General features: G+C 48.1%; 1 protein-coding gene across 2 annotated transcripts in view; it reads right to left on the minus strand.

The window, feature by feature from the left end:
• Nucleotides 1-11,472, minus strand: part of AGTPBP1 (ATP/GTP binding carboxypeptidase 1) — a 163,212-nt gene extending 151,740 nt beyond the window's left edge. For both annotated transcript variants that reach the window (XM_075828721.1, XM_075828714.1), the window contains exon 1: nucleotides 11,252-11,472. The gene's annotated coding sequence lies outside the window, so the exon portion shown is untranslated. The remainder of the gene's footprint in view (nucleotides 1-11,251) is intronic.
• Between the last annotated feature and the right edge of the window lie 12,478 nt (nucleotides 11,473-23,950).

The following is a 23,950-nucleotide window of genomic DNA, read 5'->3' on the forward strand; positions in this document are numbered from 1 at the left end:
ATTAGAACACTAGGACCACCTGTGGGATATTTCTAAAAACGGCAGAATCTGGGAAATAAAATATGGAGTTGCATTTCTCTGGTAAAACCTTCTGTGTCAGGGTACGTTCACACGCAGTGTTTTCAGACGTAATTTGCGCGTTTTACGCCTCGGATTACGCCTGAAAAAACGGCACCATTACGCCTCCAAACATCTGCCGATTGCTTTCAATGGGTTTTACGGTGTTCTGTTCCCACGAGGCGTAATTTTACGCATCACTGTCAAAATACGGCGCGTAAAAAGACGCCTGCGAAAAAGAAATGCATGTCACTTCTTGGGACGTTTTTGGATCGCTTTTTCATGGACCCCATTGAAAAAACAGCTCCAATAACGTCCGTAAAATACACCGCCAAAAACGTGAGTTGCTACAAAAACGTCTGAAAATCAGGAGCTGTTTTCGCCTGAAAACAGCTCCGTATTTTCAGATGTATTTTGCGTTTGCGTGTGAACATACACTTACAGAAAAGAAATGTATTACAAATGAATTTCAGCAAAAAAAAATGACATTTGTAAATTTCACCTCTACTTCACTTTAATTCCTGTGAAACCCCTAAAGGGTTAAAATTATTTCGGAATGCCGTTTTGAATACCTTGAGGGGTGAAGTTTTTAAAATGTGGTGATTTATGGGGACTTTCTAATATATAAGGCCCTCAAAGCCACTTCAGAACTGAACTGGTCCCTGAAAAAATAGCCTTTTGAAATTTTCTTGAAAATGTGAGAAATTGCTGCTAAAGTTCTAAGCCTTGTAACATCCTAGAAAAATAAAAGGATGTTCAAAAAACGATGCAGACATAATATGGAGACACAAAAACAAATAATTTTGAAAAAAAAGCGTTTTTACTGTGTAAAAGTAGTAAAACATACAAAAACTATACAAATTTGGTATCGTTGCAATCGTAACAACCCGCTGAATAAACGTATTGTGTTATTTATACCACACGGTAAACGGCGTAGATTTAGGACGCAAAAAAGAGTGGCGAAATTTCAGATTTTTTTCTATTCCCCCCCAAAAAAAGTTAATCAATAAATAATATGTACCTCAAAATGGTGCTATTAAAAAAATACAACTTTTCCCACAAAAAACCTTATACAGCTATGTCGACGCAAAAATAAAAAAAAGTTATAGCTCTTGGAATGCGACGATGGAAAAACGTAAAAAATAGCCTCGTCATTAAGGTCTAAAATAGGCTCGTCATTAACCCCTTAGTGACCACCAATACGCCTTTTCACGTGAGCCTAGTCTAAGTCCTGCACGGGTCTCCCATGCAGGCTGGAGCTGTATAATGACAGCTGGGCTCCTGCTCCAACACCCGCGATCGAAGTTTACTTCGATCGCGGCCGTTTAACCCGTTAAATGCCGCCAATAGCGACCGCGGCATTTAACTTTGTTTACAGAGGGAGAGAGCTCCCTCTGTCACCCATCGGCGGCCCGCAAATGCAATCGCGGGTCTCCGATGGGGTGTCATGGCAGCCGGGGGCTTGATAAAAGCCCCCAGGTCTGCCCTGGACATATGCCTGTTAGGACGCGCCGGAGGCACGTCCTAACAGATTGCCTGTCAGATTTACACTGACAGGCAATAATGCTCTGGTATACTAAGTATACCAGAGCATTATAGCAGCGATCTGAAGATCGCACAGTAAAGTCCCCTAGTGGGACTAATAAAATAAGTCATAAATGTGAAATAAAGATTATTAATAAAAATTACAGTAAAAAAATAAATAAAAATTTTTTTTCCATAAAAAGTGGTTTTATTTCGTAAAAGTGGAAAAAAAAAAAAGACACATATATGGTATCGACGCGACCGTAATGACTCCATTAATAAAGTTAATACGTCATTTAAACCGCAAGGTGAACACCGTAAAAAAAAAACAATGGCGAAATTGCAATTTTTTTCCATTGTCCCCCAAAAAAGTAATAATAAAAATGAAACAATAAGTCCCACGCACCCCAAAACAGTACCATTCAAAACTACGTCTCGTCCCGCAAAAAAAGAAGCCCAAAAAATCACTACATTGATGGAAAAATAAAAAAGTTACGGCTCTTGGAAAGAGACGATGCAAAAACAAATAATTTTAGTTCAAAAGTGTTTTTATTGTGCAAAAGTCGTAAAACATAAAAAAACCTCTACATATGTGGTATCGCCGTAATCGTACCGACCCATAGAATAAAGGTAATGTGTTATTTACATCGCACAGTGATCGGCATCAATTTAAAAACGCGTAGAACAATGGCGGAATTTCAGTTTTTTTTTAATAATCCCCCCCAAAAAAAGTAATAAAAGTTAATAAAAAAATTATATGTACCCAAAAATGGTGCTATTAAAAAGTACAACTAATCCCGCAAAAAACAAGTCCTCATACAGCTATGTAGACGAAAAAATAAAAAAGTTATAGCTCTTTGAATGCGACTATAGAAAAACGAATAAAATAGCTTGGCCATTAGGGCCTAAAATGGGCTGGTCACTAAGGGGTTAAGATCTCTGTTTGTTGTTATTCAGTAGGAACATTCATTGTTTACTTCCAGTAGATACAGTTCTGTCCTGGTCATGTGATTGACACACACAAGGCTCGTTACAGTATGTGTATCAGAGCTCTGTCTTCTAACGATCCCAGCACCTGTGTGTCCATCACATGACAATGACATATAAGGCTGATATCCAGTGAATGACCCTTAGGCCAAAAGTTAAAGGCCTTCCCTTTCCCAGAACGATTTACTAATATAGGTAATTCTTTTAGATATGGGGGTGCCATGCTGACAAATGGCACTCTACTTTTACCCTGCGTCTAATTGGTAATCAGCTTTCCGTGATCCTTGAAGTGTGCAGGTCAGAAGTTCTGTTCGGTACCATATGCAGGTCCCTCAATAAAGTCCTGAGAAAGGATCAATGATCACCACCCACACCAATATGGCCGTCACTGAAAACAATTCACCTGAAGTTATCACTAACGCAATGCAAGCCAGATACAGGGCTGGATATATCACATGGTAAGAGCAGACAAGAATACTACACTCGGGATACACAGATTAACAAATTGGAAGAATCTAGTTGGTCTGCCATTCCAACAGAATATTTCATGACATTATCTCGGAATGGGAGCAATTGCGTCTGTAAAACCTCTCTCATATATATATATATATATATATATATACACACACACACACACACACACACACACACACAGTAAAAGCAAAGCTTGGAGAATTCGTCGTAAATGAGATGGACACTGAACTATTGTTAAGGATCTGCCAGGCACAGCTTCTGTATCCACGCCCATAGGTAATCAGTCTGCACCTGCTTCTATGTCTGTGAGACTGACTCCATCTTCCACCACTCAGGATGGCAGGCTTAGGAGTGGGAGAGCCTATCACAGCCTGGCCAGGCGGAGCTAGCTCCCGCCCTCTGTCTATTTATACCTGCCTTTCCTGTTCCTCCTTGCTTGTGATTCTTCTCGTTTGGTTTCCTGGCCCTGCTGCAGCTTCTGTACTATTGACATTGCTATATATTGACCCTGGCTTACTGACTACTCTCCTGCTCTGCGTTTGGTACCTCGTACACTCCTGGTTTGACTCGGCTTGTTCACTACTCTCCTGCTCTGCGTTTGGTACCTCGTACACTCCTGGTTTGACTCTGCTCGTTCACCACTCTTGTTGCTCACGGTGTTGCCGTGGGTAACTGCCCCTTTTCCCTTGTTTCTGTGTACCCTTGTCGGTTTGTCTGTCGTGCACTTATTGAGCGTAGGGACCGTCGCCCAGTTGTACCCCGTCGCCTAGGGCGGGTCGTTGCAAGTAGGCAGGGACTGAGTGGTGTGTAGATTAGGGCTCACTTGTCTATTTCCTTACCCCCATCATTACAACTACAGTTTGCAAAGCTACTGGCTTGGCTACACGATGGTGAATGGTTTAACCACGGACATTGCGGTCAGTGCGGAATACGGCAACGCAAGCTCCCCATGCAATTAGCGCGCCATCCACTGCTTGGAGGCTCAGTGTCTAGCACGGTGTCCTGCAGCACAAGGTTATATGTTGAAATCCGGCCAAGAAAACATCTGCATGGAGTTTGTATGAGTTTCCTACAGGTACTCTAGTTTCCTCCAAAACTCCAAAAATACCAACCGATAGGTGAGGCTGGGTTCACATCTGGGCTCAGGTTTCCGTTGCTTGCTCCGTCATAGGAGCAGAACAACGAAATTATGGGAAGCTCCGGACCCGTTGCACAAACAATCAGCGCCCGACAATACCCATTGACTTTAACGAGTTCCGTCGGGTCTTTGACATGGTTTTCGTACTTTTGCCAGACAAAAATAGCGTAGCACGCTGTGCTATTTTGTCCGGCAAAAACAACGGAATTTAGGGCAGAGGCCCATAACGACGCCTTCAACACAGAATTGAAAGACACTAATTTAGGGGCTGTTCACAAGTGTCTATTAAACTGTCCCTAGTCTAAACAGGTGTGAGATAGGGAAATTAGATTGTGAGCCCCTATGGGGACAATCTCTATTCAGTTCAGGAGAATATATTGGCGCTATATAAGTGACAGAAAATGAATAAGTAATCAGTTCTACTTTATAAAGCAGGTATACACCGATCAGCCATAACATTAAAACCACCTCCAAAATATGGTGTAGGTCTGCCCCGTGTCACCAAAACCTCCCTGAACAGTCGAGGCATGAACTCCACAAGACCTCTGAAGGTGTCCTGTGGGATCTGGCACCAAAAAATTAGCGTCAGATCCTTTATGTCATGTAAATTGTGAAGTGGGGCCTTTATGGATCGGAACGGTTTTTTCCAGCACATCCACACATGCTAAATTAGATTGAGAACTGAGGAATTTGGAGGCCAAGTCAAACCCTTGAACTCTTTGTCATGTTCCTCACACCATGACTGAACAATTTTTGCAGTGTGGCAGGACCCATTAAGGGTGTACTTGGTCTGCAACAATGTTTAGGTAGGCGGTACATGTCAAATTAAGGCTAGGGCTAATTCACATCTGCCTTTGGGCCTCCGTCACAGATATGTGGTTTTAATGTTATGGCTTGTGTAACAATAACAGTCGTTAAATGGTTGCGTTTGATGGTAGCGTGAACTAAGGCTTCGTTCACATCTGCGTCAGGGCTCTGTTCCGACAGAGCTTTCCGTCAGAACGGAGCCCTGACTGACACAAACGGAAACCATAGGTTTACGTTTCCATCACCATTGATATCAATGGTGACGGATCCGCAAAACGACGGAGCCCTTACATAACGGAGACAAACGGAAACCATTGGCACCAGATCTGTCACCATTGAAATCAATGGTGATGGAAACCTCTGGTTTCCGTTTGTGTCAGTCAGGGCTCCGTTCATACGGAAAGCTCAGACGGAACGTCAGAACGGAGCCCTGACGCAGATGCGAACGAAGCCTGTCCTAAACAGCACACTTTCCAAATTGTTTCCTACCCACCACATTCGGAAACAGATACTGTACTATCTTTGGGCACATTTTCGTGTGCTTTTGAGTTAAAGAGACCCTTTCACCTCCCCATACATGTGCAGCATGTAATAGGCAAGGCTTCACAAACCCGGTCTCACTTGAAAGAACTTTTCTAACTTCCTCCGTTATTTACATATCGGTGTCGTTATATTTGTCGCCCGATATGTAAAGAAGCCCCTGAAGTGTGAAAGGGGCTTTTTTATCTAACTAAATGGCAAAGTGGCGTGATCTCTTCGCTCTGACACTGTCCAATCCGCTACGGACAGAGCCAGGGAGGCTTGCACTGTGTTCCCTCCCGCAAGACCAGATACAGACAGCGCTCTCTGCAGGACCACCTGTCTGTGTTCTCGCAGGAGGTAACACAGCACAAGCCGCCCTGACGCTGTCCATAGCTGGTTGGACAGTGTCAGAGCGAAGATATCGCGCCGCCTCGCCATTTATTTAGATAGAAACGCCCCAATGACAGTTCAGGGGCTTATTTACATATCGGGCGCCAAATATAACGGCACCAATATGTAAATAACGGAGGGAGGTAGAAAAGTTATTTCAAGTGAGACCGGGTTTGTGAAACCTTTCCTATAACATGCTGCACTCAGCTGCACATGTATGGGGAGGTGAAAGGTTCTCTTTAAGATGAAGTGCGGGGTCATCAGGTCAGAAACATGAATATAACAGATGTTGAGGAGAATCCGGTGATGTGGTTATATAGACAAGTGTGTTCTTAGCAGAATGGTTTACAATATTAGGTTGGGTTCACACAGAGTTTTTTGCAGGCAGATTCCGTTTGGAATTTTGAGGCAGATTTTGCTCTGCCTGCACGCAGATTTTCGCTGCGTTTTTTAAATCAATGGGAGGTATTTTCTGCCATTTTTTGGCACATTTTCCGACACTGTTTCCGCGTCAAAAAACTCAGTGTGAGCTTACCCAGTGTGATACCAGTTTTTAGAGTAATAAAAAGTTGCACAATGTTTCAGTAAACAATGTATACGTTTTATTTAGGGCCTGTTCACATCAGCATCAGGCTTCCGTTCATCGGTTTCGTTCGACCTTTCCATCGAAGGAACCAATGAACGGAAAGCCAAACGGAAACCATAGCTTCCGTTTGCATTACCATTGATGTCAATGGTAATGCTTTCTTTGCAACTGGTTTCCGTTACATAAGGTTTCCGTTTTGTTTTTGCGAAAACAATAGCGTGGTCGACTACGCTGTTTCCGTGAAAAAAAACGGAAACCAATTGCAACGGAAGCATTACTATTGAAATCAATGGTAATGCAAACGGAAGCTATGGTTTCCGTTTGGCTTTCCGTTCATTGGTTCCTCCGACGGAAAGGTTGAACGGAACCGATGAACGGAAGCCTGACGCTGATGTGAACAGGCCCTTATATTACGATTTGAATCATCATTATGTAGCTGTGTGTGCGCATTCATCAATAGGCGCCATAGTCTCTGTGCAGTCGGAGGTCTGGAGATTTCAGACTATATAGTTTAGCATCAGGGTTGCCAACTGTCCGTTTACAGACACGGATTATGGGGTTATATACACGGGTTGAGGGAGTAATATACGGGGACGATGGCTGGCTGGTACATACAGGGATGATGGCTGGCTGGTATATACAGGAATGATGGGGGTTATAAACAGGGACCCCCATCCTCGTATATATATTACCCCCTCAACCCTGTATATAACCCCCATTGTCCGTGGGTACTGTCCTTCGCCGTGTCGCACGGGAATTGAGGTAAATGGGGTGAGCATTGAGGCAGAAATATAGAGTAAGCCGCGGGCATTGAGGACGCTTTGGACCAATAGGTTTCTTGAAACGCGTGTATAGCAGAAGTCCAGCGGAGTCGAACGCACCGATCACAGCCCCGCTTGTAGCTTTCCCACGCTAGCTAACTTAGCACGGGAAAGCTACAAGGTGGGGCTGTGATTGGCGAGTCCTAGGCACATGCAGGTAGGCTCCCAGCAGACTAGACCAGTACTCACTAAGTGATAGTCATTCAAACGCTATGGCACATCAGGTTTATCACTAACTCTTGATTTTGGAATGCATCTGTAAATATTTGGGTCTGCCCGTGATTTTTAGCTCAGTTGACCAAAAATGACTGAAGTGAGGTTGGCAACCCTGCTTAGCATCATGGGATGTGAGAGAACTATCCCTGTCCTCACCTGCCATCTTAAAGAGGCTCTGTCACCAGATTTTGCAACCCCGATCTGCTATTGCAGCAGATAGGCGCTGCAATGAAGATTACAGTAACGTTTTTATTTTTAAAAAACGAGCATTTTTGGCCAAGTTATGACCATTTTTGTATTTATGCAAATGAGGCTTGCAAAAGTCCAAGTGGGCGTGTTGAAAAGTAAAAGTACAACTGGGCGTGTATTATGTGCGTACATCGGGGCGTTTTTACTTCTTTTACTAGCTGGGCGCTCTGACGAGAAGTATCATCCACTTCTCTTCAGAACGCCCAGCTTCTGGCAGTGCAGACACACAGCGTGTTCTCGAGAGATCACACTGCGACGTCACTCACAGGTCCTGCATCGTGTCGGACGAGCGAGGACACATCGGCACCAGAGGCTACAGATGATTCTGCAGCAGCATCAGCGTTTGCAGGTAATCATCTGTAGCCTCTGGTGCCGATGTGTCCTCGCTCGTCTGACACGATGCAGGACTTGTGAGTGACGACACAGCGTGATCTCTCGAGAACACGGCTGTGTCTGCACTGCCACAAAAATACGACACAATTCTGAGGGTATGTTCACACGGCCTATTTACGGACGTAATTTGGGCGTTTTTGCCCCGAATTACGTCTGAAAATAGCGCCTCAATAGCGTTGACAAACATCTGCCCATTGAAAGCAATGGGCAGACGTTTGTCTGTTCACACGAGGCGTAATTTACGCGCCGCTGTCAAATGACGGCGCGTAAATAGACGCCCGCGTCAAAGAAGTGACCTGTCACTTCTTTGGCCGTAATTGGAGCAGTTATTCATTGACTCCAATGAATAGCAGCGCCAATTACGTCCGTAATTGACGCGGCGTTCAAGCGCTTGCACATGCCGTTACGGCTGAAATGACGGGGATGTTTTCAGGCTGAAAAATCCCCGTAATTTCAGCCGTTACGGACGCCCTCGTGTGAACATACCCTTAGGGGGAATTCACACAGCGTTTTTCGTTTGGTAGAAAAAAAAAATCTGCTCTTAAAATTCCTTTAGGGACTTTGAGGCAGATTTTAAAAGGGCAGCAATTCTTTCAATACTTTTCCACTTTTTTTGCGTCAAAATCAGCGCCAAAAAACGGTGTGCGGACTACCCCTAGAGAGGAACCCATAAATTCCAGTCAGAAAGCCTGAAGATGCTTCTTAATCTCAATTCCTTCATCTCGCGTGAACAAACATGACGTGACAAGTGTCTTTCAAAAGTCCTTTCAAATATACAGAGTAAAAAAATTCAAAATTACAAACCTGCGCTATTGTGCGCCTTTTAGAGCAATAATTATGTGTTTGGAACTAAAAAACCGCTTAGAAGGTATTCTTCATATACTTTTAGATATAATAATCAGGAAGAGGGTACTGACACGGACTAACAAACATAAAACGATTCAATATCGAGGTAATCGATCACAAGACAAACCTCTTCTAGATACCCAAATATTAATGGGGCAAGAGCACCCACTGGGCAGCACCCTAAACCCACCATCCGAGCTAAAGGAAAGCAGACAATTTCTGTAAAGTATCTAAGGACTCCTCTCTCATAAAGGTGTCATGGAGCCGGTCAGGTGACCCTGCTAGGTGAATCTAACGGACACCCTAAATAAAAAGGGGGTCTGTAACCACCAGGATAGCAGTTTTTACAAGGCCCACCGTCTCTCCAGAAGGTGATCTAATGGACTTCCCCGGTATACATGTATCAAGGACATACCTGTCAGGGCAGCCGGCTACGTAGCCAAGTGTCCTGCTTCCATTGTTAAAGGAGCCACATAAGTAAGGGGCACTTGTGAACACTGTTACGGGGGAGACAGAGGGTAATGCAAAAAAACTACTATGACACGTGTCGGATTTGTATACTGACAATCTGACATGATGTGCTGCACATCTGCACAAGGCTTAGGCCCTATTATCCACAACATGCGACGAGGTTGTGGAAGTCCGATTCACATGCATGGGAGGAGGATCCGCACCAAAATCCGTGTCAAATCGGACGTGTGAACGGTGCAGAAAAGACGAGCGGTGCAGAGTAGGAGATTCCCTCTCAATAATAGGGCAGATGCAGGGGTCATATTTAGCCCTCAACCATTTTAATGAGGTATAATAAATGATATACACAAATAGATGAACAGCTCAGTGCTGGGCTTAGGAATCCAGAGCAGGACTGGGGTCTCCTAATTTATGGGGTCAGTATTTAGGAGGTCAGGGGGTCCCAGACTTCTGTGGCTTGTTAATAACACACATTTTACATTCTCCTGCTTTCTAGTAAGTTTAGGCTCTAAACACGGACTGCGCCACCTCCTGGAAACACGGACTGCGCCACCTCCTGGAAACACGGACTGCGCCACCTCCTGGAAACACGGACTGCGCCACCTCCTGGAAACACGGACTGCGCCACCTCCTGGAAACACGGACTGCGCCAGCTCCTGGAAACCCTGACTGCGCCATCTCCTGTAAACCCTGACTGCGCCATCTCCTGTAAACCCTGACTGCGCCATCTCCTGTAAACCCTGACTGCGCCATCTCCTGTAAACCCTGACTGCGCCATCTCCTGTAAACCCTGACTGCGCCATCTCCTGTAAACCCTGACTGCGCCATCTCCTGTAAACCCTGACTGCGCCATCTCCTGTAAACCCTGACTGCGCCATCTCCTGTAAACCCTGACTGCGCCATCTCCTGTAAACCCTGACTGCGCCATCTCCTGTAAACACTGACTGCGCCATCTCCTGTAAACACTGACTGCGCCATCTCCTGTAAACCCTGACTGCGCCATCTCCTGTAAACCCTGACTGCGCCATCTCCTGTAAACCCTGACTGCGCCATCTCCTGTAAACCCTGACTCTGCCATCTCCTGTAAACCCTGACTGCGCCATCTCCTGTAAACCCTGACTGCGCCATCTCCTGTAAACCCTGACTGCGCCATCTCCTGTAAACCCTGACTGCGCCATCTCCTGTAAACCCTGACTGCGCCATCTCCTGTAAACCCTGACTGCGCCATCTCCTGTAAACCCTGACTGCGCCATCTCCTGTAAACCCTGACTGTGCCATCTCCTGTAAACCCTGACTGTGCCATCTCCTGTAAACACTGACTGTGCCATCTCCTGTAAACACTGACTGTGCCATCTCCTGGCCTGGGTAGAACTATAAGCCCATCAACCAGTACAGGGCACCACAATGAACATGAGCTACAAAAGCCGGCCGCTGACTGTGCAGCACTCACTGTAGTGACATCAGCGTCTGCCCCTCATACATGAATGTCGCACACAACAGAGAATGTCGCACATGACACCTATTTAGACGGATAGCCTGCAGCCATGACAGAGGCCGCTTCCCATCCTCCTGCCCATTCCAGTTCCTGCAGCACTAATTACACAGGACGCATCGCGTCTCCATGACAACAAACAGCGGCTGTTCCCGTTACCCCCACTCCCGTATACAAACAGGCACACACAGCCGGGCAGGTGCGGCCACTGCAACCCCCCTCCCCCCGGCCACTGCCGCAGCACAGGGACATAACGATGATCACCCAGGCCTCATCACCTGACACACCGGCCGCCCGCTGCTCCCAGCTCTGCAGCCAACAAGAAGCGCACACACCTCGGTAGCAGCAGAAAGAACCGGAGGAAGAGCGACAAGTCGCGGCTGCTGGAATCCGATGATAGGAAACTGGGCGTGGCAAGGACCCACACACCTACCGCACATAGGGCGGAGCCGCCGTTCACATGCGACTATGCCTGGACAAGGGTGCCTGTGCCAAGATGGGCAGGGTTACCTCATATGGGCGCGTTCAGAACATGTTATGGGCGTGTCTTGTCAACCTATTGGAAGTAGAGCAGAAGGGGGTGGTTAACAGCGGAGTGCTGCCCGCTCCATAATAGAAGTTGTGTTCTCCAGTTCCATGTTTTGGACTGTGTACAGTACACATACACACTGTATACATATTTATATAAACACATATATATATAATGTACAAACACATAATGTATAAATATGTACACACACATATACACACAATGTATACATATATATACACACATATATATAATGTACACACACAATGTACCGTTCAAAAGTTTGGGGTCACCCAGACAATTTTGTGTTTTCCATGAAAACTCACACTTATATTTATCAAATGAGTTGCAAAATGACTAGAAAATATAGTCAAGACATTGACAAGGTTAGAAATAATGATTTACTTCCGGCGCTGGCGATGCAGGACGCGAGTGACTGAGCTCCCGCTCCCGTCTAGCCTGCTTGCCCGCAACAGTCGCTCCGGCGGCGACAATGAGCTGTGAAGTCACCTGCCCTGCACACAGGAACATACCCAGTGGGGCCTGTATGGACAGGTACCTCCTCAGAAGTGCGCATAAGCCAGCCATGGAAGACGCGGCCTTGGAAAAGGGAGGTAAGATGGCGGCGCTTCCCGCCACTGCTCCCCTGCTATACACACAGGATGATGAACTGCAGCAGCTTCAGTCCCAGTTTTCAAACCCTGCAGAACCCATAGCCTCTTCTCATCCTGCACCTATCGATTATATAGCCCTGGCCCGTGAAGTGGCCAAGCAGATAGCGCCAGACCTGCAAAAGGCACTGGAAAAAACGGTGCAAAATTCTCTGAACCGCATGCATGCGGATCTGGCACAAGTAACTTCCAGGACTGATGAATTAGAACAGCGTATGACGCTGCTGGAGGATGAAAACGAGCGCCTGCAATCCAAACTTAAAGTGGTGCTGTCGGTTACTACGCAGTTGGGGGACAAGGTGGAGGATCTGGAAAACCGCTCCAGGAGGAGCAACCTACGACTGGTGGGTCTGAAAGAAGCGGTGGTCCCTTCTGATTTACAGCGACTATGTGAGAGGACATTGCCAGCAGCTTTAGGTCTTCCACGTCCCTGCCGGGTGGAGAGGGCACACAGGGTGGGGCCGGACCCCAGAAATCTCCCAACAGTGGATGACAACAATTTGCTTCGTCCCAGACAAGTAATCTTTAAATTGTTGGATTACAATGATAAGGTGGCACTTATGAAGGCATTCCGCAGCAGATCGCGTCCTTTGGAAATAATGGGCATGAAAGTGCTACTTTTCGAGGACTATTCTACAGAGGTCGCAAAACGCAGGCGTTCTTTCAGCAAGATCTGTACCGCGCAGTTCCAAGCGAAAGTACGTTTTAACCTGCAGTACCCAGCCATCTTACGGGTGTTTCAAGAGAACGGGCGGACCAAGATATTCACCACACCGAAGGAAGCGGAGGACGCACTTGCAGAGCTCTGCAGACACGGACCCCAGCACGAGGAGCATCGCAGTCCAGCACACAGTCCACATCGCAAGTCAAGAGAAGTCAAACGGAATCGACTGGATATGGAGCGAACCTGGGCAGAAGCTTTAATGCCCACACCAGGAAGATCCCGGGGAGGTCGATCCGGAAATGGAGGGGACCCTCCGAAGCCGCAGAGGCGACCGCGGGACCGCACCCGATCTACGTCTCCTGATTGACGGGCAAAGTTTTCTCAGCACCATTTTATCTGATGTGGTGGTCATGTGGACGCTGTAGATCAATCGCAGGTTCCGATCGTCTGCAGATAAGTTTGCAGATAATTTTTAAGTTCTGATGGCTGCATTTGGCGGTCTTATAAGGCACCTTGTTTCGGTCAGTAACTGACCTAATGTTATAATGTTAAAATGTATGCATTTTGATATTTTTCCGCTTTTCCACTGCAGGGGATTAGAGAGTGAGTTAGGGCATGCTCTGAGATCTCTCCTTGTGGGCGTGCTCGACCGGGAATGATACAAGGCCTCCCCTACGCAAGGGATTAGTTATATCTGCCACAGGTCACATACTTGGGGAAGGTTCGGTAGGGGACTCTGGAAAATGAGGCAGGGCAGTCTAGTGGTGGAAGCAGGGTTCATATTGACACGTCATGTTATAGTCCAAACGGACTCTAAGAGGTTGGACCGATGGTATAAGATTGTATAAATTTGTGTATCGGCAGCAAAGGGTTAATGAGGTGGTAAGGGCAGGTGCAGCTTACTCATTGAAGGTGATATATATGCAGGTCTGGGGGGGAGGGAGGGACGTGTTTTGGCACAACAGAAAAAAGGTGAAGTCTCTTACGCCAAGGGGTATTAAGGGGCTGATGACCCTTGACGCAGGCGATTTTTCGTTCCTTTTAGGTCAGGGCCTGATGGCCTTGATATGGAGTTTAGTTTTGGTTTCTAAGCCGGGTTTTGGCTACGTTCTTAATGTTTACGCATGGCTTTTGGGAAAAGATGGCTCTGACTCCCCGAACCTATCACGGCTTTTCGACATTTTAGCTCATCTTATGCACTGCCCAATAACATGAAAATAATCTCATGGAATGTTAAGGGGCTTAGGTCCCCACAGAAACGGACCAAACTTTTGCGACACATGAAACGATTACACCCAGATGTAGTCCTATTGCAGGAAACTCACCTTACCGAGCCAGAATTTAAGTATTTGCAAAAATTCTGGGTGGGTCAGGTTTTTGGCTCGCCGGCAAGGGATGGTAAGGCGGGAGTTATAATTCTGGTACACAAAAATGTTACTTTTACGCTGGTGTCCCAGGAGCGTGATGATGAGGGCCGTTGGATCCATCTAGTGGTGGAACATGCAGGGGAAACTATCAGTATTCATAATGTGTATGGCCCAAATGCGGTCAACACAGGGTTTTTTGGTCACTTGGAAGCCCAACTCCAGCAGGATCGTACTAGGCTTTTAATTCTAAGGGGAGACCTTAACACTGTAAGGTCCTCCAGGGAAGATAGGAGCGCAGGGACTAGTTCGCAGAGAAATAGGGATAAGATCTTGCCAGACTTTTTAAGACACACTGCCCTAACAGATGCTTGGAGGATTCTACACCCTGATGCGCGGGAATACACACATTTTTCTCATGTCCATCAATCGTGGTCGCGTATTAATTATTTGCTAGTTAATGACGCCTTATCTCGACGGCTGCGTGAAGCGGCGATTGAGGATCTCGTTATTTCGGATCATGCCCCGGTTACCATTACTTTGGCCGACACAGTAGCTAGGGGAACGGATTTTATTTGGAGGTTCCCCTCCTTTCTGGCAAAGGTTGAGGGCTTTATACAGAAGCTAAAGGGGTGGTGGACGGAATTTGATGGAGATAATGCATCACATCGTTCGGACCCGTCACTGTATTGGCGTACAGCCAAAGTGGTAATACGAGGGAAAATTATGCAATTTATGTCTAATCTTAAACGCAAGACTACCGAAGGGTACAAGGCAGCGAGTGACCGATTACGGTGTGCATATACAGCATTTTTACACTCTCCATCAACGTCTTTGGGGGAGAAATGGAGGGAAGCTAAGCGGCAATTTGATCAGTGGTTAGATAAAAGAGAAAGTATTTATCGGTCCCAATTTGATGCTGATCTAATGCGTTTCGGCAATAAAGCGGGCAAATTATTAGCGCGACTAGCGAAGGGGAGGTTTGCACCGTCACACATTTCAACACTTAACGACTCCAACGGAAATCCTACATCAGACCAAAAAAAAATTAACACTATATTAAGTAAATATTATCAAGCCCTTTACTCAGACACGCCCATAGACCCCCAAAAAGGTAGGGAATTTTTGGAGAAGGTAAAGCTGCCAGGGTCTTCTTGAAGGGTGTTTACAATAATCCCCAGGCCCACGTTCATTCCTCAGGATTTCTGTTGGATCCCTTTCAATTGCATAAAGGAACCCGGCAGGGATGTCCACTTTCGCCACTGTTATTCAATCTAGCAATGGAACCTATGGCTAGATTCCTGGAGGAATCCGATATGTTCAGAGGTATTCAGGTGGGATCACTGGCAGTTAAGTTAGCCCTGTTTGCTGATGACGTTATACTTTTTATGTCAAATCCTCAAGAGCATTTAATGCCGGATTTTCATTTTTTACAGGAGTTTGGGCAATGCTCGGGATATAAAGTCAACCTAGCTAAAAGCGAACTGCTGCAGTTGGGCAAACCACTGCCTAAGACCTTTTGGCAATCCTTGGGATGTGGGATATCCCCGGTTGAACACTGCATTACTTATCTGGGCATTAAGATAGGGAAGGTGCCAGACACCCTGTATGGCCTAAATTATCCCCCGTTATTTAAAAAAATACAAGCGGAACTCACCTTATGGTGCCAATTGCCGTTATCCCTTCTGGGGAGGTGCCACCTGATTAAGATGGTTAGTTTCCCAAGATGGCTATACCCCTTTCAAACACTCCCTCTCCTATTGAAACATGTGGATGTCCCTAAACTGACTTCCTCATTCACAAAATTTATATGGGCAGGAAAAAGGCCTCGCATTGCACTCACCAAGCTCATGATGGGTAAACAAGAAGGGGGTTTGAACTTCCCGAATATCAGGGGTTATAACGTGGCATGTCTCTTTCGTCATGTAGTGGATTGGCTTCACGAAACGAGCCATTATTCCAACTTAGGTCTGGAGGGGGAGTATGCCTCACCCTGGAACCTGAAAGCTTTGCTACATTTTGTAGAGTTGCTTCTCTTCCGTGCCGTCTCAAAACCTCCATTGTATTGAGAGATACAGTCCTAGCTTGGAAAGCGGTACATAAGCACTTTGACCTACCTCACCTGCTATTGAAACATATGCCGTTGGGCGGACACCCGGAATTTCTACCGGGAGTAGGCAGGGGGGATAGATTTGCCTCTTGGGGGACTGTAGGCATTAACAACGCAGGGGATCTTATGCATATAGAGGAAAGGAGATGGTTAACCGGGGCGGAAATCACCGCTAAACTTAGACCCTTAGAGGGTAGGGTTAATTTTTTACAAATTCTTCAGGTTCGATCATTCTGCACCTCTAGGCTCAGGGATTTGAATAAGGAAGCCACATCTCACACCCTAGATGAGGTCATAGGTCCAACGACTGTGCGTACGACTATTTCAGGGTTGTATAGACCACTGGGGGATGGTTTTGTTCGTCCGCAATCAAGGGCTAGATTCGAAGTCTGGGAACGATGGACTCAAGATCCAGGTATAGGTGAGATCATATTGGGGGTTTGTGAGACGGTACGGAAGAGTGTTATAAACGAGAGCTGGAGGCAGTGGCGTAACTACCGCCGTAGCAGCAGTAGCGGCTGCTACGGGGCCCACGGCATGAGGGAACCCGTGTCGCCAGCCGGCACGGGCCCCCACCATGGCCGGAGGCTCCGCTAGAAGCCGCTATGGCTGCTACAGCGGGACGCCACTGAACACTACGGCAGAGCAGGGAGGTATCTCCCCGCTCTGCCATTAACTGGTTCCCGACCGCTGGCTGTATTTTTACGGCCAGCGGTCAGGGTCCTTAAAACCCGAGCCAGAGACTTTCTACGGCTCGGGTTTTAACTTTCTGCCCGCGCGATCGGGCAGCTGAATGTCGGGTCTCCGGCAGTCACTGACACTGACACTGACACTGACACTGAGGAGAGGATAGAAGCAGCTTTCGCTGCTTCTGTCTTCTCTGATCACTTGTACACAGCGCTCAATGCGCGCTGTGTACAGGAATAGAGACAGCAGCAGCAGCGCTGTCTCTATTCCTCACAGTGATCATGTGACTGGTCACATGATCGCCGGGTACCGTTAGTGGCAGACTGCTGCTGGGTCTAATCAGACCCAGCACAGCCCTATTAGTGACAATCGTCACTATGAGAGGGCTGATTTCCCCTGGACTGCAAGGACCCATTATCCACTTTACCTGCCCAGGACCTTAACCATCCTTCTTTGAATTAACACACCAACACCTTCTTTATGCAAATGTGGAAGTGGCCACAGCTTTATTATTATTTACAACCATCGGCATGAAGACATATATATATTTATTTATTTCCTCTCCTCCTGAAATGCCGATGCTCCCTGTCTCCATCAGGCATGTAGGGTGCTACCTCCGTCTTCATCTGCCGTACTTTCCGCCAGCTGTGACATCTACGAAAAAACCAGAAAAACGCCAGAACAAGAATATAACCGTAGAAAAATTTTAAAAAACAAAACCAAAACCACCAGGGGAGGGAGGGCGGGTGTTTCTTCCACTGCAGCTTGAAGGTAAGAGGGCTTCCTGCTCCAAACCTCTGCCTTATATCTTCTTAACCACGCCCCTCTTACCCCTTGTTGACCAATCCTGATCCTGGGCATTATTTTAAACCGTTCCATCCTTTCTTAACCCCTTGCAGTCCCTGACACTCTCCCTAGGCGCTTCAGTGTCTACAAGACTGCAAGGACCCATTATCCACTTTACCTGCCCAGGACCTTAACCATCCTTCTTTGAATTAACACACCAACACCTTCTTTATGCAAATGTGGAAGTGGCCACAGCTTTATTATTATTTACAACCATCGGCATGAAGACATATATATATTTATTTATTTCCTCTCCTCCTGAAATGCCGATGCTCCCTGTCTCCATCAGGCATGTAGGGTGCTACCTCCGTCTTCATCTGCCGTACTTTCCGCCAAGAAGGGGGAACTGAGAAACCTACTCAGTCCCCCGACCACCCCCACCAAGCAACGCCAGCCCTCTCTCGGCACCATCCAAGAGATCCAATAAAAAGATATCGAGCCCGATATCATTCAGATGCACTCCATCCGGTGCCAGCAGATCTGCATTATCCCCCTCCAGGGATTGGTGTCGCAACCCGATCCCCCCTATAGAGCGAATGAACCGCGACACCCGCACATTAATTAACCTGCGCACTCTCTCCAAAGCTGCCATATTCCTCGCTCCTCGCCACACCGTGCGCGCCACTATTTCGGACCAAACTATCACGCAACGGGCGAACAGATCCCGAAAACGCGCCAAATCAGTTCGTATAATTGACAATAACTCAGCCATTTTCACTTGGCCGATATCATTTCCACCCGCATGGATGATTAGGACAACAGGTCCGTACGTGTGCCTTGTAACTGCCACTACTTCTGGCAGTAACTGCACCCACCGTAATCCCCGGACACCTCTCCAATGGACGTCGGCCTGTGCGAGGCCCAAATTCGGACCTAATGGCCTTCGACCCGCTCGAACCGCTGCCCAATGCACATACGAATGCCCCAAGATCCACACTTGGGGGCGCCGCAACCCTAACAAAGAAATTAAGCTACATTCCGGTCAAATGAAAATTACAGGCAGGGTTAACATAACACTCCATATAACAGGAAGGAAAAACAGGGGGGGGGGGAGGGGAGGGGGCGACCTTTCTTATGAAAACTTCCAGCTTACACCATCTTTAAAACCAGATCATGTCACACATATGACTTATAGCTATTAGAGCGCCATCTACCCAGACTCATGATAGCCGCTGAATCCAAGCCCAAGGCATCCGCCTCAGTTGCCGCACCTATCCTAAATGAATGTGTACCAAACTCGCCCGGCGGCAAACCTAGATACTTCAAGCCGGCCTTAAAAATCGCCTCAAATTGAAAACGCGACATCGCGGATCCATCCTGATGGATCAAGAATTGCGTCCCGGGCACTCGGACCAACACGAATTCCTGGACCCATTTTACCGGGCAATACTGCCCCCCAATCCTCCCAATCGACAGCCAAGCCCCCTTTCCTACCACATCAGTCTTTGACCTCCGCACACAGACCCTGAGAGAATCTCCCAACGTTACTACATCCGATCCGAGAAGACCACCGCTCGCACTTACTCTGTGCGGAACCAGCTCACTAACCCGCAAAGCGGCAAAGAAAGCCAACGAAAACGCCGCGCCGAACAAGGACACTTCATATTCATCCCGACACACAAAACATAAAACGGCTAGAAGCCGACCCAAAAGTGAAAAAGATACTGGCCGCCTCGTGTCCCTTGAACACGCCTCTTTTTTCCACCCTTTTAAAGACTGCCGAACTACAAATTCTTTTGTAACATCTCTGCATCCCCACAATTTTAACATAAAGGCCACTCCTGCTAAAAACTTGCTCGCCGTGGCCGCACTACCCCCTTCCTGACGTATTTGTACCAAACTTGCTAACGTGACGTCCAGGTGACACCCCTCCTGTGATGGGAAGTCATTCCCCGCAATCTCCAACCACCGATCCCACGCTCTGCAATGACTCTTCCAAGTCGCCGGTACCACCGAACCCCTCAACAGTCTCATAAGTTGTCCTCGACCAGGGCCCATAAGTGAAGGGGGGGGGGACACCCCTTCTGCCAAAGCTGCCGGGTGCAATTCCCGAAACCGGGACATCTGTGAACGAGACAAAGCATCAGCCATCACATTACTGACACCCGGAACATGTTTTGCACGAAACCACACATTCAAACGCAAACACTTCAAAACCAACCGTCTTAATAAAGCTAATACCGGCAACGAACTAGACGACAACCCGTTCACCGCATGCACCACCGCCATGTTGTCTGTCCAAAATACAATCCTCTTATTCACCATCACGCTACCCCATAACTCTATTGCAACTATAATAGGAAACAATTCCAATAGCGTTAAATTACGTAAGACTCCCAAATCACTCCAATGCAAGGGCCAAGGGGATCTACACCAACTTCGGCCCAAAATTGCTCCAAAACCATCACTTCCGGCTGCATCCGTAAATAATTCCAAATCTACATTAGACAACTCAGCGTCCTGACACACCGACCTCCCGTTAAACGAACTCAAAAAAGAATGCCAGACAAACAAATCCTTCCTCATACAAGAGGTTACCCTGATAAAATGATTTAGCTTCGAGATACCTCTAGTGGCTAAAGACAAACGCCTAGAAAAAACACGACCCATTGGAATTATACGACAAGCAAACACCAGCAATCCCATTAACGACTGTAACTGTTTTAACGTCACTTTTTTCGACCCCATGACCTGGTCAACCTGCGTCACTAGCCTTGCCAATTTATCATCTGGCAACCGAAAAATCATCCGCTCGCTATCTATTTCGATACCCAAAAATGACAAAACCGTTACAGGACCTTCCGTCTTATCCTCGGAAATAGGTACCCCGAAACGCGACATCACCTGTCGAAACACTCTCAGCAACGTGCTGCACAACCCAGAGCCCCCCGGGCCCACAAAAAGAAAATCATCCAGATAATGAATGACCGAGTCACAACCAGACTCCAAACGAACTACCCACTCTAAAAATGACGCAAACATCTCAAAGTAACTGCATGATATTGAACAACCCATAGGAAGGCACATATCCACGTAAAACCCTTTGTCTAAACAACAACCCAGCAGGTGAAAACACTCCGGATGAACCGGCAGCAAACGAAAGGCCGCTTCAATATCAGATTTGGCTAACAACGCCCCTTGTCCAGCCGCCTGTACCAACCTTACTGCAACATCAAAAGACGTATACGAAACCGCCGCCTCCACCCTAGAAATACCGTCATTAACAGAACCACCGCGAGGAAAAGAAAGGTGATGAATCAGCCTAAACTTTCCTCGTTCCTTCTTTGGAACTAAACCAAGGGGGGAAACTCGCAGATTCGTATACGGCGGCTCGCTGAATGGACCTGCCATTCTTCCTAATTCCACTTCTTTAGCTAATTTTAGCCGCGCAATGCCCACATTCTCATTGATCGACTTCAAATTGTCAGCCAATGACAATGTCGCAGAATATTCAAAAGGAATCTCAAAACCAAACGAAAACCCGTTAGTGAGCACCTCTGCTTCCCGCCTCCTGTGGTACCGCTCTAACCATGGGCCCATCTCGAGCACGTTCACCGGCGTTCTCCGCTGCGCCGGAAGGAGGTGCCTTGACCGGCTGCTTACCTCTCCGGAAACACCGGAGCGCCGAATGAGCGCCCCCACAGATGGAGCATTCATGTCGAAATTTGCACGTGGCAAAGAAACGACAGTGGCCCTCATTGTAGAGCCAACAGGCACCTGTGGGCCTAGCGGCCGCAACTCCAGGGGCGGGGCCCGGTGCTGCGGCCGCACTGGGAAAGGGGCGTTGTTGCCTACTCCCTTGCGCTAAAATAAGCTGCAACCACACGTCCGTTGCCTTCGTCGCCCAACTAATATCAGGCGACAAAGCCAAACGTCGCCGAAATTCTTCATCATATCGCCACCAGGCCGCACCACCGTGCAGCCTGTGGGCGCTGAAAATTGTGTCAAAATAGACAAACAACTCGGCCCCTTTCCCAGGATAGCGTTGGCAAATAACATGAGCCAGTGTAGCGTAACACTGTACCCAGTTGCCAAATGTTTTCGCTACTTTTGCTTTCCTATCCGAACCTCTCTCAAAGCCCCGCTCCTTGTCGACAGTCACCTGCTCCACCGAGACCAAGGACCAAATATCCACAAATTCATTCCTCCAAATCTTGTCCTTGACCTCAGCTGACAAATGAGTCCCGAGAGGAGCGACTCCACAAAACAATGAATCTCTAAACGTCAAACTAGCTAAAGCATTCTCTTTCTCAGACGGGGGCATAGCTCCCTCTGGTGGCACAGAGGGACACGACGTTCCCTCATTCACTTTCAACCCAGCCACCACGGCTTTTAAAACAGAAATCAAATCCGCACCCGCTGCATTAGGTTTATTAAGCCATGCGTCACCGCAGGCCGACTCACCGCTCCCAGAGGTCCCACCGACTCCAGAGGGTCCTTCAGCCACTTGCCGCGGCACTGGAACCACGGCCTGCACCTCCTCCACCGGCCCGGCGGGAGGTACAACCTGGGACAGCTGCTCCTGATCCACCGACAAGCGCTGCACCTCCCGGCGTCGACTGCGTCTCTGCGGCCGTGAGGATCTCCTCGACGACCTCCTCCATGATCCGGATGATGCGGACGTCGTCGCAGACGAGGAGGAGAAACCATCGCTGGAAGACGAGGAATACCGTCGACCACGCCTCTTCCCGTCACCTGACCTGCGACGTCCATGATGGCCGTGCCGGCGATGTCCACCAGCCCGGCGTTTCCTCCCTCGCCTGGAACGCTCCCTTCTTGGACCTGCAGGAGAGAAAGATGACAAGGCAGGAGAAGGGCAAATAGCATCCAAAACACCCTCACTCCTATCTTTCCTAGCACACTCCCCCCCTGCCCCTGATCCGTGCTGACAGGGGCCCGGGGGGGACCGGGGTGGAGAAGCGACAGGCACCGCAGAAGCCCCCGCCCCCTGGCTGGGCTGCTTGCTCACCGTCCGCCTCCCCGCACCCGCCGCCATCTTCTTTTTTCGTGCGCCGCCATCTTGTGTCCTGGCTGCACTGCGCCTGCCAGGACGTCCCGCCCCTGTTCCCCCCGCCGCCAATTCTGGCTGCGTAGAGAACAGCACGGGGAAAGATGGCGCCGACCCCGGCTGCACACAGGCCCCAGAAGCAAGTCCCAGCTCCTGTGAACATGCCGCATGGTAAGCGACCATGTCGGACCAGTCGCCTGAGTCCGCCATATTCACCCCACTGTCACGATAGTCGGCCGCTGCCTCCGCGCCCGCATCAGCAGCTCGAGGCGGGTTGTACCGTGCCCGTGCCGGTTTAACAGCCGCCCTCTTACCGCCATGGGGAAGGACGCCAGCGCGACGAGTGGACGGGGGGGAGGGGGGCACTATGTCGACCGACGAAGCACCCGTCGACATAGGCCTAGGGGACCTGCTGGGACCACCGCATGACTGTGCAGCAGTCACAGCACCCCTCATAGCAACAGGGCTAGGGCTTAGTCTAACCGGAGGGCGTGTAACGCGCTGCGGCCTACCTCGGGTAGCCGCTCCCGACTGTTCCATGCCCCGCTCAGCTCCTCGCCTCTCTCCTTCCTCCAACAGGGATTCCAGCCAGGCAGGCCCCTCTGCCGCTACCCGCTGTGCCACCTTCCGCAACAGTTCTTCTGCCATCTTCTTAACGACCACGCTCTGAATCTCCACAGCAGCAGCAAAGGTGTTTCTTCCACTGCAGCTTGAAGGTAAGAGGGCTTCCTGCTCCAAACCTCTGCCTTATATCTTCTTAACCACGCCCCTCTTACCCCTTGTTGACCAATCCTGATCCTGGGCATTATTTTAAACCGTTCCATCCTTTCTTAACCCCTTGCAGTCCCTGACACTCTCCCTAGGCGCTTCAGTGTCTACAATAACTGGGGCTGCTGTGCAGCTCCAGTTACAGTGGAAAAACATGGTGTAAAAGAAAGAAAAAAATATATAAAGTTCCCCAAAGGACTTCTTTGACCTTTGAGGGACAGACCATAGTAATAAAAAAATAATAAAGTAAAGTGCAAAAAAAATTAAAATAATAAATACACATAAAATACCCACCCCAAAAAAAAACGTTCCCCCCCGCCAAACATTGTT

The sequence above is a fragment of the Rhinoderma darwinii genome, chromosome 1 (assembly GCF_050947455.1).
Source record: "Rhinoderma darwinii isolate aRhiDar2 chromosome 1, aRhiDar2.hap1, whole genome shotgun sequence".
Taxonomy (NCBI): domain Eukaryota; kingdom Metazoa; phylum Chordata; class Amphibia; order Anura; family Rhinodermatidae; genus Rhinoderma; species Rhinoderma darwinii.